Raw genomic sequence first — 19,881 nt, 5'->3', positions numbered from 1 at the left:
GTTCAGTTGTGGTAGTTTATATGTTTCTAGGAATGCATCCATTTCTTCCAGATTGTCAAATTTATTGCCATAGAGTTGCTCATAGTATGTTCTTATAATAGTTTGTATTTCTTTGGTGTTAGTTGTGATCTCTCCTCTTTCATTCATGATTTTATTTATTTGGGTCCTTTCTCTTTTCTTTTTGATAAGTCGGGCCAGGGGTTTATCAATTTTATTAATTCTTTCGAAGAACCAGCTCCTACTTTCGTTGATTTGTTCTATTGTTTTTTTGGTTTCTATTTCATTGATTTCTGCTCTGATCTTTATGATTTCTCTTCTCCTGCTGGGCTTAGGGTTTCTTTCTTGTTCTTTCTCCAGCTCCTTTAGGTTTAGGGTTAGGTTGTGTACCTGAGACCTTTCTTGTTTCTTGAGAAAGGCTTGTACCGCTATATATTTTCCTCTCAGGACTGCCTTTGTTGTGTCCCACAGATTTTGAACCGTTGTATTTTCATTATCATTTGTTTCCATGATTTTTTTCAATTCTTCTTTAATTTCCCGGTTGACCCATTCATTCTTTAGAAGGATACTGTTTAGTCTCCATGTATTTGGGTTCTTTCCAAACTTCCTTTTGTGGTTGAGTTCTAGCTTTAGAGCATTGTGGTCTGAAAATATGCAGGGAATGATCCCAATCTTTTGATACCGGTTGAGTCCTGATTTAGGACCGAGGATGTGATCTATTCTGGAGAATGTTCCATGTGCACTAGAGAAGAATGTGTATTCTGTTGCTTTGGGATGAAATGCTCTGAATATATCTGTGATGTCCATCTGGTCCAGTGTGTCGTTTAAGGCCTTTATTTCCTTGCTGATCTTTTGCTTGGATGACCTGTCTATTTCAGTGAGGGGAGTGTTAAAGTCCCCTACTATTATTGTATTATTGTTGATGTGTTTCTTTGATTTTGTTATTAATTGGTTTATATAGTTGGCTGCTCCCACATTGGGGGCATAGATATTTAAAATTGTTAAATCTTCTTGTTGGACAGACCCTTTGAGTATGATATAGTGTCCTTCCTCATCTCTTATTATAGTCTTTGGCTTAAAATCTAATTGATCTGATATAAGGATTGCCACTCCTGCTTTCTTCTGATGTCCATTAGCATGGTAAATTCTTTTCCACCCCCTCACTTTAAATCTGGAGGTGTCTTCGGGCTTAAAATGTGTTTCTTGGAGGCAACATATAGATGGGTTTTGTTTTTTAATCCATTCTGATACCCTGTGTCTTTTGACAGGGGCATTTAGCCCATTCACATTCAGGGTAAGTATTGAGAGATATGAATTTAGTGCCATTGTATTGCCTGTAAGGTGACTGTTACTGTATATGGTCTCTGTTCCTTTCTGATCTATCACTTGTAGGCTCTCTCTTTGCTTAGAGGACCCCTTTCAAGAGCTGGTTTGGTATTTGCAAATTCTTTCAGTTGTTGTTTGTCCTGGAAGCTTTTAATCTCTCCTTCTATTTTCAATGATAGCCTAGCTGGATATAGTATTCTGGGCTGCATGTTTTTCTCGTTTAGTGCTCTGAAAATATCATGCCAGCTCTTTCTGGCCTGCCAGGTCTCTGTGGATAAGTCAGCTGCCAATCTAATATTTTTACCATTGTATGTTACAGACTTCTTTTCCCGGGCTGCTTTCAGGATTTTCTCTTTGTCATTGAGACTTGTAAATTTTACTATTAGGTGACAGGGTGTGGGCCTATTCTTATTGATTTTGAGGGGCGTTCTCTGAACCTCCTGAATTTTGATGCTCGTTCCCTTTGCCATATTGGGGAAATTCTCCCCAATAATTCTCTCCAGTATACCTTCTGCTCCCCTCTCATTTTCTTCTTCTTCTGGAATCCCAATTATTCTAATGTTGTTTCGTCTTATGGTGTCACTTATCTCTCGAATTCTCCCCTCGTGGTCCAGTAGCTGTTTGTCCCTCTTTTGCTCAGCTTCTTTATTCTCTGTCATTTGGTCTTCTATATCACTAATTCTTTCTTCTGCCTCATTTATCCTAGCAGTTAGAGCCTCCATTTTTGATTGCACCTCATTAATAGCTTTTTTGATTTCACCTTGGTTAGATTTTAGTTCTTTTATTTCTCCAGAAAGGGCTTTTATATCTCTCGAGAGGGTTTCTCTAATATCTTCCATGCCTTTTTCGAGCCCGGCTAGAACCTTGAGAATTGTCATTCTGAACTCTAGATCTGACATATTACCGATGTCTGTATTGATTAGGTCCCTAGCCTTCGGTAAACATTTAAAGAAGAACTAATTCCTATTCTCCTGAAACTGTTCCAAAAAATAGAAATGGAAGGAAAACTTCCAAACTCATTTTATGAGGCCAGCATCACCTTGATCCCAAAACCAGACAAGGATCCCACCAAAAAAGAGAGCTATAGACCGATATCCTTGATGAACACAGATGCGAAAATACTCAACAAAATACTAGCCAATAGGATTCAACAGTACATTAAAAAGATTATTCACCACGACCAAGTGGGATTTATTCCAGGGCTGCAAGGTTGGTTCAACATCCGCAAATCACTCAATGTGATACAACACATCAATAAAAGAAAGAACAAGAACCATATGATACTCTCAATAGATGCTGAAAAAGCATTTGACAAAGTACAACATCCCTTCCTGATCAAAACTCTTCAAAGTGTAGGGATAGAGGGCACATACCTCAATATCATCAAAGCCATCTATGAAAAACCCACCGCAAATATCATTCTCAATGGAGAAAAACTGAAAGCTTTTCCGCTAAGGTCAGGAACACGGCAGGGATGTCCATTATCACCACTGCTATTCAACATCGTACTAGAGGTCCTAGCCTCAGCAATCAGACAACAAAAGGAAATTAAAGGCATCCAAATCGGCAAAGAAGAAGTCAAATTATCACTCTTCACAGATGATATGATACTATATGTGGAAAACCCAAAAGACTCCACTCCAAAACTGCTAGAACTTATACAGGAATTCAGTAAAGTGTCAGGATATAAAATCAATGCACAGAAATCAGTTGCATTTCTCTACACCAACAGCAAGACAGAAGAAAGAGATATTAAGGAGTCAATCCCATTTACAATTGCATCCAAAACCATAAGATACCTAGGAATAAACCTAACCAAAGAGACACAGAATCTATACTCAGAAAACTATAAAGTACTCATGAAAGAAATTGCGGAAGACACAAAGAAATGGAAAAATGTTCCATGCTCCTGGATTGGAAGAATAAATATTGTGAAAATGTCTATGCTACCTAAAGCAATCTACACATTTAATGCAATTCCTATCAAAGTACCATCCATCTTTTTCAAAGAAATGGAACAAATAATGCTAAAATTTATATGGAACCAGAAAAGACCTCGAATAGCCAAAGGGATATTGAAAAAGAAAGCCAACGTTGGTGGCATCACAATTCCGGACTTCAAGCTCTATTACAAAGCTGTCATCATCAAGACAGCATGGTACTGGCACAAAAACAGACACATAGATCAATGGAACAGAATAGAGAGCCCAGAAATAGACCCTCAAATCTATGGTCAACTAATCTTCGACAAAGCAGGAAAGAATGTCCAATGGAAAAAAGACAGCCTTTTCAATAAATGGTGCTGGGAAAATTGGACAGCCACATGCAGAAAAATGAAATTGGACCATTTCCTTACACCACACACAAAAATAGACTCAAAATGGATGAAGGACCTCAATGTACGAAAGGAATCCATCAAAATCCTTGAGGAGAACACGGGCAGCAACCTCTTCGACCTCTGCCGCAGCAACATCTTCCTAGGAACAACGCAAAAGGCAAGGGAAGCAAGGGAAAAAATGAACTACTGGGATTTCATCAAGATCAAAAGCTTTTGCACAGCAAAGGAAACAGTTAACAAAATCAAAAGACAACTGACAGAATGGGAGAAGATATTTGCAAACGACATATCAGATAAAGGACTAGTGTCCAGAATCTATAAAGAACTTAGCAAACTCAACACCCAAAGAACAAATAATCCAATCAAGAAATGGGCAGAGGACATGAACAGACATTTCTGCAAAGAAGACATCCAGATGGCGAACAGACACATGAAAAAGTGCTCCATATCACTCGGCATCAGGGAAATACAAATCAAAACCACAATGAGATATCACCTCACACCAGTCAGAATGGCTAAAATCAACAAGTCAGGAAATGACAGATGCTGGCGAGGATGCGGAGAAAGGGGAACCCTCCTACACTGTTGGTGGGAATGCAAGCTGGTGCAGCCACTCTGGAAAACAGCATGGAGGTTCCTCAAAATGTTGAAAATAGAACTGCCCTATGACCCAGCAATTGCACTATTGGGTATTTACCCTAAAGATACAAATGTAGTGATCCAAAGGGGCACATGCACCCGAATGTTTATAGCAGCAATGTCCACAATAGCCAAACTATGGAAAGAACCTAAATGTCCATCAACAGATGAATGGATCAAGAAGATGTGGTATATATACACAATGGAATACTATGCAGCCATCAAAAGAAATGAAATCTTGCCATTTGCAACAACATGGATGGAACTAGAGCGTATCATGCTTAGCGAAATAAGTCAAGCAGAGAAAGACAACTATCATATGATCTCCCTGATATGAGGAAGTGGTGATGCAACATGGAGGCTTAAGTGGGTAGAAGAAGAATAAATGAAACAAGATGGGATTGGGAGGGAGACAAACCATAAGTGACTCTTAATCTCACAAAACAAACTGAGGGTTGCCGGGGGGAGGGGGTTTGGGAGAAGGGGTTGGGATTATGGACATTGGGGAGGGCATGTGATTTGGTGAGTGCTGTGAAGTGTGTAAACCTGGTGATTCACAGACCTGTACCCCTGGGGATAAAAATATATGTTTATAAAAAATAAAAAAATTAAAAAAAAATAAATAAATAAACATAATTACAAAAGAGAAATAGGTAGGATTTTGGATAGCTTCACTGGGACCAAGAAAACAAAGCGATGCATTTTATTATTCTAGGTTAGAGACTGCCACCAATCCAAATGCAAATCAAAGAAAAAAGATGGGCTTCCCAGGTTCCAAATTATTGTTGATCTCACTTACCTTTCACATGCTTCAACAGGTGGTTTATCCTTTCCCTTTCTTGCTTCTTCCCAATATTGACAAATTGTATTTAAAAAGACAAGTATCATATTCTAGATCCCGCCTTAGTTAATCTGCATGGCAAAAAGAACTTATATTTTTTATTGGTGAATTTTAAGGACTTCAATTTTTTTAAATCATTTTTTTACCCAAGTTGGGATCTTCATGGTAATAGCGTCTGATTATCTCAGAGCTTAAAAATGAGCCAGGAATCTAGCAAGAATTTGATGAACTCTAAGTCACTCAAGGCCTGTTGCCTCTTTGATTTTCTCTCTAGAGGGACAAAACTAATACTTTGTTTTTAAGTTGTGAAAGAAAACGTGATAGTTAAAGCGTAGTAAAGAGAAAGAAAAAAAAACAAAAGATAGTCACCAGAAATTCTACCATCCAGAGATAACCACTCTAAATATTTGGTAGTATCTCCTTCCTGATATTTCTGATGCCCTAATATGTACATACACACATCCATGCATGAATGTAATAATTTCTAAATGCTGCCCTTTCTATTTAGGTGTTCTAGCATTACTAAACATGCCATTTGAAATACTGCACCACGTGTCTAGATTTGAAAGAAATACTCATTAGAATTATCAAGAATTAATTATATTTCCTATTTTTGCTTTTTGTATAAATCTGGCTCTGTAACTATTTCTGAGTTTTACCTTAGAATTTTATCCTAGATTTGTTTGCTCATAGTATTGAACCAAGTATTGTTAATTTTTACCTCCTAAATGTATCTAAACCTACCGACCCTTTTTCATCTTTGTAACCACAGGCCTCCATTGAGCTAGAATGCTCTTGTGTGAATCCCACAGATTCACTCCTCTTACACAGTGGAGCTCCGTGTGTCTTGGTGCCTTTTGTTGGCCTCTCTGTATCAGTGACCTAAGGACTTCACCTGCACGGTCTTCTTTCTGGATTACCTAATCCTAGTCATTTTCTCTTTTAACAGTGATCACTCTTGACCTCATTTCACTTTCAGATGAGTCCCCTCTCTATTAAAGGACTTATTTTACTGGTACCTCAAACACAATCCATGTAAAATCGAACTTGATCTTTCCCCTCAAAAGTATTTCATCACAATTTTCCACATTTCAGTTAATGGCCACTTCATCCTTCAGGTTATTCCTGCCAAAAGTCCTGACTCCCCTCTTCTTCCTATTTGATACATGACTGTAAGCTAGTCTTTTTCTACCCCCCTGGACCAAGCCATTGTCTTTTGCTTGGGTTACTGTACTACGCTCCACACCACCTACACTCCTTGCTTCAGCCCTCCCCCTCCTTCTCTGCCCCTTATCCACCCAGTCTCCTCTTCAGTCCTCCGATGGCTTCCTGTCTCACTCAGTCAAAATTGATAATGGCTCACCAGCTCTATATGCTCCTCCCCATCATCTCTGACATGATCTGTTATTACTCTCCTCCTTTCTGACGTCTCACCAGTCCACAGTGTCCTCCTTGCTCTTTCCCCAGAAGCTGGCATGGTTCTGCCTCAGAGGCTTTGTACTTGCTAGTTCTGTCTACAATGTTCATTCCCCAGCTATCTGCATGGCTGACCCCTCACCCCCTGTAGGTCTTTGCTTAAATCTTGTCTTCTCCATGATTATTTCTGTGACTTCCTCATGAAAAGCAGCCTTTACTCACACCTGTTTCTTGGCTAGGCTTTGCCTTATTGGCCATTTTCTGCCTTATTTATTCCCCATAATAATTCTTCTCGAGCAACATACCACATATTGTACTTAATTTTTTTCATTGTCTTCTCCCCTTCAAATATAAGCTCTATTTGAGCAAGAACTTTTTATATTGTCTATGTCTTTATTCCCAATGTCTAGAATAATGCCTGATAATTACTAGGTGCTCAATAAATATTTGTTGAATGAGGAAAGAAGGAATGAATGAAGGAAGGGGAGAAGGAACTGGGAAAGTGCCTCTTTTCCTGAGGTGAAAATAGCCTTGGAGAAGTCAGGTGACAATGTAGTTCCTAAAGGATAGGCAATTTATTAAGCAGTTTTTTGTTTGTTTGTTTGTTTGTTTTAGCTTCTCTATAAGACCCATTCAGAAAATCAAAAGTTAGGGAAAATTAGCGTGCCACTGGGAGGGGGAAGACTTTTGCTAGTTATTATCAGTTGTAAACTTCATCTGTCCTTTCATTTATAATACTGCCCCATTGAGGTACAACTGACATAGAGTAAGCTGCATATATTTAAAATGGACAATTTAATGAGCTTTAACGTAAGTATACACTAGGGTAACTGTCACTGCAACCAAGTTAGTTAACATGTCTCTCACCCCAAAAAGTTTGTAAAGCCTCTCTCACACTTTCCCTGAGCCCGTGGGCAACCATTGATCTTTTAGTCCCCGTAGATTATTTTGGATTTTCCAGAGATTTATAGTATGTACTTTTGTCATCTGCTCTTTTCCTCTTGGTACACTTTGAGATTCATCTAAGGTGTTGTGTGTTAGTAATTTGTTTCTTTTCATTGTTAGTGATGTCCCTTTATGTAACTATATCTCAATCGTATATCTCAATACATTAACCTATTGGTAGGCATTTGGATTACCTATAGTTTTTGGCTGTTACAAATAAGAGTGCTGTGAAAATTCATATGTAGGTCTTTGTATGGAAATAGACTTTAATTTCTCTTAGATAAATAAAATACCCAGGAGTGGAATAGCTGGATTGTATGGTAGGTTAGCTTTCTGAAAACTACCAACTGCTTTCCAAATTGGCGGCATAATTTTGCATTCCCACTAGCATGTACGAAAGTTCCAGTTCTTCCACACCCTCAACAATATTTTGTGTGGTAAGTGGTCAACCAGTATTTTTCTTTTAGTTGTGGTAAAATATGTTTAATGTAAAATTAGCACTTTTTTAACCATTTTAAATGTATAATTTGACAGCATGAATTTCATTCACATTATTGTACAACCATTGCCACTATTTTCAAAAATTTTCATTAACCTACACAGAACTCTCTAACCATTAAGCTATACCTATAGCTCCAGCCCTTGGCAACCTTTTATCTACTTCCTGACTCTGTGAATTTGCCTTTTCTAGAAATTTCATGTAAATGGAATAATTTGATATTTGTCCTTTTGTGTCATTTAATTCACTTACCATTATGTTTCAGGTTTCATCCATGTTGTAGCATGAATCAGAACTTTATTACTTTTCTGGCCTAATAATATTCCATTGAGGGAATGCAAGTTGGTGCAGCCAATTTGGAGAACAGTGTGGAGATTCCTTAATAAATTAAAAATAGAGCTTTCATATGACCCTGCAATTGCACTACTGGGTATTTACCCCAAAGATACAGATGTAGTGAAAAGAAGGGCCATCTGTACCCCAGTGTTCATAGCAGCAATGGCCACGGTTGCCAAACTGTGGAAAGAACCAAGATGCCCTTCAACGGACGAATGAATAAGGAAGATGTGGTCCATATACACTATGGAGTATTATGCCTCCATCAGAAAGGATGAATACCCAAATTTTGTATTGACATGGATGGAACTGGAAGAGATTATGCTGAGTGAAATAAGTCAAGCAGAGAGAGTCCATTATCATATGGTTTCACTTATTTGTGGAGCATAACAAGTAACATGGAGGACATAGGGAGATGGAGAGGAGAAGGGAGTTGAGGAAAATTGGAGGGGGAGGTGAACCATGAGAGACTATGGACTCTGAAAAACAATCTAAGTTTTTGAAGGGGCGGGGGATGAGAGGTTGGGAGAGCCAGATGGTGGGTATTATGGAGGGCACGTATTGCATGGAGCACTGGGTGTGGTGCATAAACAATGAATTCTGTTACACTGAAAATAAATTAAATTTTAAAAATGAGAAAAAATATTCCATTGAATTTATATACCATATTTTATCCATTCATCTCTGTCTCTTTCCTTTTTTTGGGAGGGGACAGAACAAAAAAAGGAGTAAACTCTTAATACTCCAGTTTATATCATACCTCACTGACTCTCATGCACATTTAAAACCCTTGCCCCCATTTGCTTTGGAACCTTCCCTCAGATCATCATACACAAACACAATGCTACTTGTAATTCTAAGAGGATTCACAGACCAGATTCATCCACTGTCATTTCCTATGGAAAAAAAAAACAACTCCTATGTAAACATTTGGAAGTGTTCCAGAATAAGTAGAGGCTTAACTGTTCCGTACGATTAAGATGAAGTGGTGATGTCTCAGAAGACCAGGTGGTTAGTGAAGGTTGGCACTCCTCACCCTTTCGTCCCCCATGCACCTGAACAAGAACACATTTCAACTGCACTTAAGCCCAGAGCAGAAACATTGTTGAAGTCTATGTAACAGTTGGTCTCATGGAGGAGAACACTAAGACAGGTCAGACTTTCTTGTGATAGCAAGTTCAATTTGTGTCAGACAGTGTCCATCATCTGCCACAGTGTGGCTTGCAATATCCATTCATCTCTTGACGGACACTTGGATTACTTCCATTTTGGGCTATTCTGAATGATTCTACAGTGCACATTGGTGTACAAGTATCCTTTGAGCCTCTGTTTTCAGTTCTTTTGGGTTTATACTTAGAGGTGAAATGGCTGGGTCATAAGGTTTGAGGAACCACCAAAGTGGTCTTTTCCACAGTGGCTGCACATTTTACATTCCCACCATCTATGTATGAGTCTTGCAGTTTCTCCAGGTCCTTATCAATGTTTGTTATTTTCCTTTTTTTTTTTTTTTTGTTGGTTTTTTAAAGAAAACCATCCTAGTAGGTATGAAGTAGTATTTCATTGTGATTTTGGCTTCCATTTTCTTTTCTTTTTCAAAGATTTTATTTATTTATTTGACAGAGAGAGAGAGAGAGGAGATCACAAGTAGGCAGAGAGGCAGGCGGAGAGAGAGGGGGAAGTAGGCTCCCTGCTGAGCAGAGAGCCTGATGTGGGGCTTGATCCCAGGACCCTGAGATCATGACCTGAGCCGAAGGCAGAGGCTTAACCCACTGAGTAACCCAGGTGCCCTGGTTCCCATTTTCTTAATGACTGGTGATATTAGGCATCTTTTTATATACATTTGTATATATTCCTTGGATAGATTTCTCTGTTCAAGTTCTTCACTCATTTTTTAAATAGGTGATTGTCTTTTGGTTTTGACTTGTAAGAATTCTTTATTAGACATACAATTGCAGATGCTTTCTTTCATTCCCTAGGTTATCTTTTCACTTTAATCATGATGTCCTTTCATTTGCAAAAAATTTTAATTTTCATGAAGTTCATTTTAACAGTTTTTTTCTTTTATTGCTTGTGCTTTTATCATATCTAAGACTCTTGCCTAATCCAAGGTCAGAAAGATTTACCCTCATGTTTTCTTTTAAGAATTTTATGGCTGGGTCACCTGGGTGACTCAGTTGGTTAAGCATCTGCCTTTGGCTCAGGTTATGATCCCAGGTGCCTGCTCAGCGGGGAGCCTGGTTCTTCCTCTCTTCCCAGCTCCTGCTGTCTCTTGCTGTCTCTGTCTCTCTCTCTCTCTCAAATAAATAAATAAAAATGTTATGGCTGAGTCCTTATATTTAGATCATTTTGAGTTAATTTTTATACCCGATATGAGGTAGGGCTCCAACTTTGTTCTTTGACATGGGAATATCCAGTTGTCTCAGCACATCTATTGAAAAGACTATTTTTTTTTTTCCGCATTGAGTGGTCTTCAAAAAACATTTGACTTTATGTGAGAGAGTTTATTTCTGGGCTTTCTATTCTGTTGTTCTATATGTCTGTCTTTATGTGAGCTCTACACTCTTTTGATTGCTGAACCTTTGTGGTAAGTTTTGAAATTAGGACATATGAGTCTTCCAACTTCTATTTCATGAATTTGAGGATTTTCTTCCGTTTCTGCAAAAAAAGGCTGTTGTGATTTTGACAGAAATTGAATTGTAGCTGTAGATCACTTTGGGTGGTTCTGATGTCTTAACAATATTAAGTATGCCAATTCATGAGCAGAGGTTGTCTTTTCTTTTATTTATTAATTTTCAGTTTTTATAGTTTTCAGATATAAGTCTTCCACCTTCTAAAATTATTACCAGATATTTTCTCTTTCTAGATACTATTGTAAACAGAATAGCTTTATTAATTTCCTTAACAGAATGTTTCGTTTTAATAGACTGAAACATCTCATTTGTGTGTTACTCTTGTACCCTGTTGTTATTTCTGACTGTAGATTAAGCCAATCCCTGCTGCTAAGTCTTTACCAGTAGCTATAGTCATGAACTTTATGTTTTAAAATCTCCCTCCTTGTTGAGGGTGCTTTTCCCATAAATATTGTACTTGTCTTTCAATTCACTTCCAATTCAGTTATGCATGCTCAATCTCTTCTCCTGAATAAGACACTTAGTTCTGCAAGGAGAGTGCTCATGGCAAGGATGGCCCTGCCTTCACAAGGGTTAGTCACAAGGGAGTGCTAAGACAAGTACGTGGACTGCTTTCATCTAAGCAGGAGTCAGTAGGACTCTTAGCAACTTGATGGAAGGGAACTCAGAAGTTAAGGATAGAAGAAAATCATTTCTACAGAAGAGGACATTTAAGAGTCTTGAAGGATGACTCTTTGGTTGACTCTATACTTTTACTAGTGTAGGAAAACTTCCCATTTGAGTAACACTTTACAATTGGCAGAGTTTCATACTCACTATTTCTTTTAAGGAGATATATGGACTTTGGAATGCTTGAACGAACCTCCCCTGGCATAGGATACAGCTTGAATAAGGGTAAGGTATCAAGAAAGCTTTGGCTGTGTTTAGAGAAGAGTGAGTTCTCCATGTGGATTAGCATATAGATGGATGATGGCAGCAGGCACAAATTCTGGAGAAAAGGTCAGTTGGGGACCATTTAGTCAAAGCAATGAACGACAGGTAGAGACATTTATACCTCATTTCTTAAGAAGCAGGAGCCATTGAAGGAAGCATGGGACCAAATGATAGAAGCCCTGTGTTCTGAAATTAACTTAGAAATAGGGTATGGCAAGAATGAGGAAAGCAAAGAGAATAAAAGTAAGGAAACAGAAGTCTATTTCAGATGCTATCTCTTCTTCCCTCTTACTGAGCTTTCTTTTTGAACCTCTGTCATTCATCTTGTTGTCTTGAAATGCACACTAAGGAAAGGATTTGACTATATGCAGTCAGTAGTTCTGAGTGGCTGCCATTACAATTTCTTTTTAAAAATTAAAATAAGACAATTGTTGGTCCTGGGGTCATAATTAATACACATGATCACTCTCCTCTGCCACCTACTTCATATTCCCTTTACCTTAGCCAGCTCATCTGCTGGTCTAGGTCTGCTTGGTAGGGTGACCTTTGTTCCCAATGAGCTCTTGGTCACTGTGCTGTTGTTGACAATGGTTGCCATAATTGAGCATTCATTGTCACCCATTATGGAAGCACCAGGGATGGCCTAGCACATTCTCTAAATTTCAAATATGCTTTTCCCTGCCCCAGTGATGTAGCAGCAGCCCTCGCTACTCATGATCTTTAGGAACATTCTTTTGCTGTTGGTGTTCTGGCGTGAGGAGCCTGTGACTGTTACCTGTCACAGGATTCCTGGTGGAAAATTATTTCACTCTAACTCCATTTTCCTCCTCCAGGAACCAGGACTTCTAGTCCACCATAACCTAAATGTGAAGGGACCAGAAACACTAATTCCCCATGATGGCCCCTGGGATTGATAAGGAGAGGGGCCATTCTACTTCCACACCTTTTTAATTTCAATAGATGGTCCCAGTCATCCAAAGCAGTTGAACTCAATAGCAGTGTGTGAGAGTTCACTTTGCACCAGTTCCTCATTAGTACTCAGTACTTTTTATTGCAGTCATCTGATGGGTATTTAGAGGTATCTCCTTGTAGTTTAATTTGTATTTTTCTATTTACCAAGGATATTGAACACCTTTTGATTTTATCTCACATAGATGCTGACTTTGTAACATCCCTATTAAAGTCCTCTAATTTTCAACTAGGTTAGCTGTCTTTTTGTAATTATTTTCTAGGGGTTAATTATATACTCTCTTATCAAAGTCCTGTGAAGATATTTCTTCCATTCTATGGCTTGTCTCTCCACCCTTTTTATGGTGTCTTTTGATTAAGGTAAGTTATTAGTATTTCTATAAAACAATTTATTGGTCTTTTTCTTTATGACTAATTCCTCTGGAGGTCTGTTTAATAAATTTTCCCTTATTCTGATATCATGAAGATATTCTGTAATTTTCTAAGAGCTTTGTTGTTTTACCTTTCACAGTTAGGACCACAATCCACCTAGATTTGATTTTTGCAGATGAGAGGTTGGATCAAGTTTCACTTCCTTTTCCCATATGGATGCTCAATTATCCCAGAATCATTTACCGAAAAGATATCCTTTATCTAGAGTAATGCCACCTTATCATAAATCAGATAACCATATATATTCATGGCTTGTTTGGAGAACTCCTGTTCTGCCCTGTTTATTTCTCTAACCTTACACAAGTACTACAGTTTTAACTACTGTGGCTTTTTGATTAAGGCCTAATACCTGGGAGAGATCTTCCTCTCACTTTGTTCTTTTTTTTAAGAGTATCTGCTCTTCATGGCCATTTACCTTTCCTTTTTTTTTTTTTAAACTAAACTTGTTCCCAACTCCAGTTCCCAAAGATGTTGGGTATTTTATTGTGATTTCATTGAATATATTGATAAGTTTGGAGACAAAGTAGTTGATAGTTATAGTTTTGAGTCCTCTAATTCATATATATATAGATATGTTCATATCTATCTATATATATATATCCCCTTATTATATCTCCTTTCATCTTTCTCAATAATGCTCTGTAATTTCAACATGAAGAACTTGCACATTCCTGTTAGATTTATTTCTACAAAATGATTTTGTAAGCTTGTTATAATGTGTGTATAAATGCAATATGTATGTTCATTTTCAAAGTAGTAAATGCAATACACAATACACACAGGTATGTATATATGTATGTATGTTTGCATATGCAGTCTGTAGAAATATGATGGATGATCTTATTTCCAGAAATCTAAACCCACATATTAATTCTAACGAGTTTTCTGAAGATTATTTTAGATTTTCTATACATATAATCATTTTGTTTGCAAATGATGGTGGCATTATTCCTACATTTTTAGTTATTCATACTTTTGGTTCTTTTTCTTACCCAGTTGTAACAGCAAGGACCTCCAATTCAATGTTAATAGAAATGGTGATATCAGATATTCTGTCCCTGATACCAGTATTTTTTTTTTTTTTTCCAGTGGAGGGAGGGACAGAGGGAGAGAGAGAATCTTAAACAGGCTCCACATCCAGCACAGAGCCTAAGGTGGGGCTTAGTCTCATGACCCTGAGATCATGACCTGAACCCAAATCAAGTTGGATTCTTAACTAATTAAGTCACCTAAGCACCCCCTGATACTAGTCTTAAAGAGTAAAATTTGAGCTTTTTACCATTATATGAAATATTTCTTTAGGCTCTAGCTGAATACATTTTATAGATTAAGGGATTAAGGATGATCCTTTTTTTTCTTTTTCTTTTTTCTTCTCCTCTAGGAAGCATTATCATGAACTGATGGTGAATTGTATCAGATGGGTTTTCTGCTTCAGTTGAGGTGGTCAAATTGTTTGCTTTTTTCCCTTTTGGGCTAATGTGGCTGATTACACTGATTTTTTAAATGCTATTACCAACTTCAAATTCTTGAACTCTATCCACTTTCCTAATGTACTATCTTTAAAAAAAAAAAAAAAAGATTTTATTTATTTATTTGACAGATATATCACAAGTAGGCCAAGAGGTAGGCAGAGAGAGGAGGAGAAGCAAACAGGCTCCCCGCTGAGCAGAGAGCCTGATGCGGGGCTCAATCCCAGGACCCTGGGATCATGACCTGAGCCAAAGGCAGAGGCTTTAGCCCACTGAGCCACCCAGGTGCCCCTGTACTATCTTTTAATACGTATTTAGGCTTAGTTTGCCAGTGTTTTATTAAGAATACTTTCATAAATAAGATAGGCTTATAATTTTCTGTTTTTATAATGTGTTTTGGATTTTGGTATCAAGCTCATAGTGGCTTCATAAAATAGGTTGGGAAGCATTCTTATCACTAGAAAAGTTTTATGAGTGTTATTTCTTCCTGACATATTTAGTAAAATTCATTGGTAAAACCATCTGAATTCAATTTTTTTTTGTGGAAAGATTTAAATGATCTCTCAATTTATTTAATGCTAAATAACTATAATGTATTTTTTCTACTATAAATTGTAGTAATTTGCATTTTTCTAGCAATCTGTCCTTTTCATTTAAATTTTCAAACTTATTACCCAATTTCTCTTGTCACTTTTCTCTTTGACCATTTAGAACTGTATTCCATAATTTCAGAGCAAATATTTTGAAGAATTTTCTTCTTATTTTTGATTTTTCTTTAATTAAATTCTATACTAAATATATTTTTGAAATTTGTTACTTGCTTTAATGGCTCAGAATACGATCAATATTTTAAAATGTTGTGACTGCCCTGCCCTTGAAAAGACTATGCATCCTATAGTTGTTGAGTGCAGTTTTTATTTATGTCCATTAGAGTAAATTTGTTAATAATGATGTTCCAATTTTTTGTACCTTCCTGGTTTTCTTGACTGTTTGTTCTATCAAATACCAAGAAAGGGTATTTGGCCCCTGATCAAGATTGTGGATTTCTTTATGTCACCTATGTTTCTATTAATTTCTGTAAGCTACAATTTTGACTTATTTTGATTAGAAATATGTAAACTTATAATTATTTTTATTTTCCTTTATTTTTAATTTAAATTTTACTTAGTTAACATATAGTGCAATATTGGTTTCTGGAGTAGAATTCATTGATTCATCAATTATGCATGACACCCAGTGCTCATCAAAAAATTGCCCTTCTTGGGGCACCTGGGTGGCTCAGTGGGTTAAGCCTCTGCCTTCAGCTCGGGTCATGATCTCAGAGTCCTGGGATTGAGTCCCACATCGGGCTCTCTGCTTGGCAGGAAGCCTGCTTCCCCCCTTCTCTCTGCCTGCCTCTCTGCCTACTTGTGATCTTTCTCTCTGTCAAATAGATAAATAAAATCTTTTTTAAAAAATTGCCCTTCTTAATAACCTTCACCCATCTATCCCATCCCCTGCCCACCTCCCTCCATCAAACCTTAGTTTGTTCTCAATCGTTAAGAGTCTCTTATGGTTTATTTCCCTTGCTCCATTTCCTCCCCTTCCCATACATACATCTGTTTTGTTTCTTAAATTCCATATGTGAGGGAGATCATGTGGTGTTTGTCTTTCTCTGACTGACTTATTTCACTTAGCATAAAACTCTCTAGATCTATCCATGTTGTTGCAAATAGCAAGGTTTCACTCTTTTTGATGGCTGAGTAATATTGCCGTGTGTGTGTGTGTGTGTGTGTGTGTGTGTGTGTGTGTGTGTTGTATGTGTTCTTATTTACCCATTCATCAGTTGATGGAAATTTGGACTCTCTTCATGGTTTGGCTATTTTTGATAATGTTGCCATAAAGATAAAGGTTCACGTACCCCTTCAAATTTGTATGTTTGTGTCCTGTGGGGAGATACCTAGTGGTGCAATGGCTGGGTCATAGGGTAGTTCTATTTTTAATATTTTGAAGAACCTCCATACTTTTTTCCAGAGTGGCTACACTAGTTTACATTCCCATTAACAGTGTAAGAGAGTTCCTTTTTCTCCACATTCTCACCAACACTGTTGTTTCTTGTGTTAATTTTAGCTATTCTGGCAGGTGTGAAGTGGTATCTCATCATATTTGTATTACCCTGTTGAGGAACATTGTTAAACACCTTTCCTGTGTCTGTTAGCCATCTGGGTGTCTTCTTGGGAAAAGTATCTATTCATGTCTTCTGCCCATTTCTTAACTGGATTATTTGTTTTTTGGAGGTGTTAAGTTTCCCAAGTTCTTTATATTTTGGATACTAACCCTTTAACTGATATGTTGTTTGCAAATATCTTCTCCCATTCTGTAGGCTGCCTTTTAGTTTTGTTGACTAACAAAACTAAAACTTTAGTTTTGTTTCCTTTGCTGTGCAGAAGCTTTTCATCTTGATGAAGTCCCAGTAGATTCCTTTGCCTTTGGCAATGTATCTAGTGAGTTGCTATGGCTGAGGTCAAAGAGGTTGCTGCCTGTGTTCTTTCTCCTCTAGGGTTTTGATAGTTTCCTGTCTCAGATTTAGGTCTTTCATGCATTTTGAGTTTATTTTTACCTATGATGTAAGAAAGTGGTCCAGTTTCATTCTTCTGGATGTGGCTGTCCAATTTTCCCAGCACATTTGTTGAAGAGACTGGATGTGGCTGTCCAATTTTCCCAGCACATTTGTTGAAGAGTGGATAGTCTTTTTTCCATTGGATAGTCTTTCCTGTTTTGTCAAAGATTAGTTGACCGAGTTGTGGATCTAATTCTGGGTTTTCTATTCTATTCCATTGATCTCTGGGTTTATTTTTGTGCTAGTACCATACTGTCTTAATGATTACAGCTTTGTAATAGAGCTTGAAGCCAGAATTGTGATGCCTCCAGCGTTGTTTTTCTTTTTCAGGATCACTTTGGCTATTCAGGTTTTTTTGTGATTCCATACAAATATTAGGATTATTTTTCCCAGCTCTTTGAAACATGTTGGTGGTGTTTTGATAGGGATTGCATTAAATGTGTAGATTGATTTGGGTAATATATACATTTAAATAATGTTTATGCTTCCAACCTATGAACTTGAAATGCTTTTCCATCTCTTTGTGTCCACTTCAATTTCTTTCATGAGTGTTCTGTAGTTTTCAGAGTAGAGATCTTTTACCTCTTTATTGAGGTTTATTCCTAGGTATCTTACTGTTTTTGATATAAATGCAAATAGGATCAATTCCTTGATTTCTTTTTCTGCTGTTTCATTATTGGAGTACAGAAATGCAACAGATTTCTGTACATTTATTTTATATCGTGTGACTTTGCTGAATTCATGAATTAGTTCTGGTAATTTTTTGGTGGAATCTTTCAGGTTTTCTATATAGAGTGTATTGTCATCTGCAAATAGTGAAAGATTGACTTCTTCTTTGCCAATTTGTGTGCCTCTTTTTATTTTCTGATTGCTATGGCTAGGTCTTCCAGTACTATGATGAACAACAGTGGTGAGAGTGGACATCCCTGTTGTGCTGCTGACCGCAGGGGAAAGGCTCTCTGTTTTTCCCCATTGAGGATGATAGTAGCTGTGGGTCTTTTATAGATTGCCTTTATGATGTTGATTTATTTTCCTAATGAATCAAACCTGTTGTCATTTCATATTGACCTTTTATATACAGATATGCTTTTTTATTTAAAAGTACTTTGGCTGATATTAACACAGGTATACTAGCTTTCTTTTTGTTAATCTTTATCAGGTAAGCTCTTTTTGTCTTTTCACATTGTTCTCTGGTATTTGTATGTTTTTAGATGTATTTCTTATAAACATCATATTGTTGAAGTTTATTTTTAATTCTGACAATTTGTTTATTTTTGATAAATGATTTTACTTGATTTATCTTTAATGTTAATATTGGTATATTTGAGTAAGAAAGTTTTCTTCTTTCATTTTTGTTTGTTCTGCCTGTTTGTTTTCCTTTTTCTCTCCACATCTGCCTTTTTTTTCTTTTTTCTTTTTTTTTTTTTGGCCTTTTTTTCTTTTATATTTTTGCTTTCTTTTAGATCAAGAGATTTACTATTCTTTTATCACTTGGTTTGGCAGTTACACCAGTTACACACTCCTTTACTCTCACTGTAGTTGTTACATTAAAGATTATAAGATGCATCTTTGACTTACTAGTATCTAATATGCATTGACTTTTTTTTGCATTTTGATTTTTAATTATTTTCCTGGACAATTTCCAAGAACTTCTTTTTTAAGCTTCTTTTCATTCCCTCCTAACTTAATATGCTTTTATAGTCATGTGCTATAATTAAAGCTGTTTATGAACCCCTTAAGACATCATCATTATTTAATACAGTTAGCACACATTCATTTTTACCCTCATATTGGTCATTTTTGTTGCACTTTATTTTTTTCTGCTTCTTATCCTTTCATCAGGGCCATTTTCTCTACTCTTTGGAGAAGTATTTTGTTTTTATTTTTTTTTAAGTCTTTGTTTTTAGTATTTAGTTCTGTTCTGCCAGTATCAAGTGCTCTCAATTTCCTTTTAAGACTTAATTTTCTTTGGTTTTGAGCATTTTCATACCATGTGCTCAGGTATAACTTCCCTCTATTTATCCTATTTCAGGTTTTTGGATGTGTGGGTAGGTGCTTTTTAGTCAGATTTACTAAGTTCTCAGCTGTGACTTCTTCAAATATTGCTCCTGTGTAATTCTTTCTCTTCTTCATCTTGGGCTCCAGAAATATATATGCCAGCCTTTCCTTTCTGTCTTCTCTGTCTCTTCTCCCTCTGCTGTGTTTCCTGCCTTTAGGTCTCTGTGTTTTATTTTAAAAACTTTTTCTGACCTTTCTTCTAGGTTACTATTTTTTTTCTTCAGGTTACCAAATCTGCTGTTAAACCATTCATTGAGCTTTCAGTGTATTTTTTTTTTTCCAGGTTTGATTTTTTTTTTGTTTGTCTGTGTTCTTTTGTTTTTGTTGTTTTTAAATTCCTTAGGTTGCATTTTAAGGTTTCTAGCTCTTCCAAAATGTCTTTAACTTCCTGATCAAGGCAAGCTTGGGAACTTAAAGTCCCTGTGAGCCTATTCCTACTCTTGTTTCTGTTGGT

The 19,881-nt window shown here is 36.9% G+C and overlaps 1 protein-coding gene and 1 non-coding gene across 8 annotated transcripts in view; one reads left to right on the top strand and one right to left on the bottom strand.

Moving 5' to 3' along the window:
- ATP10A (ATPase phospholipid transporting 10A (putative)) overlaps positions 1-19,881 on the top strand; it is a 192,945-nt gene that overhangs the window by 106,703 nt on the left and 66,361 nt on the right. The gene's annotated exons all lie outside the window — the stretch shown is intronic.
- Positions 9,439-9,560, bottom strand: LOC131837786 (small nucleolar RNA SNORA28). The gene has a single exon (XR_009356369.1). It is a non-coding gene; the product is annotated as a small nucleolar RNA SNORA28 (small nucleolar RNA).

Source organism: Mustela lutreola, chromosome 7 (assembly GCF_030435805.1).
Source record: "Mustela lutreola isolate mMusLut2 chromosome 7, mMusLut2.pri, whole genome shotgun sequence".
NCBI lineage: Eukaryota > Metazoa > Chordata > Mammalia > Carnivora > Mustelidae > Mustela > Mustela lutreola.
Note: the sequence above shows the minus strand (reverse complement) of the source record. Positions and strands in the feature narration are given on the sequence as shown.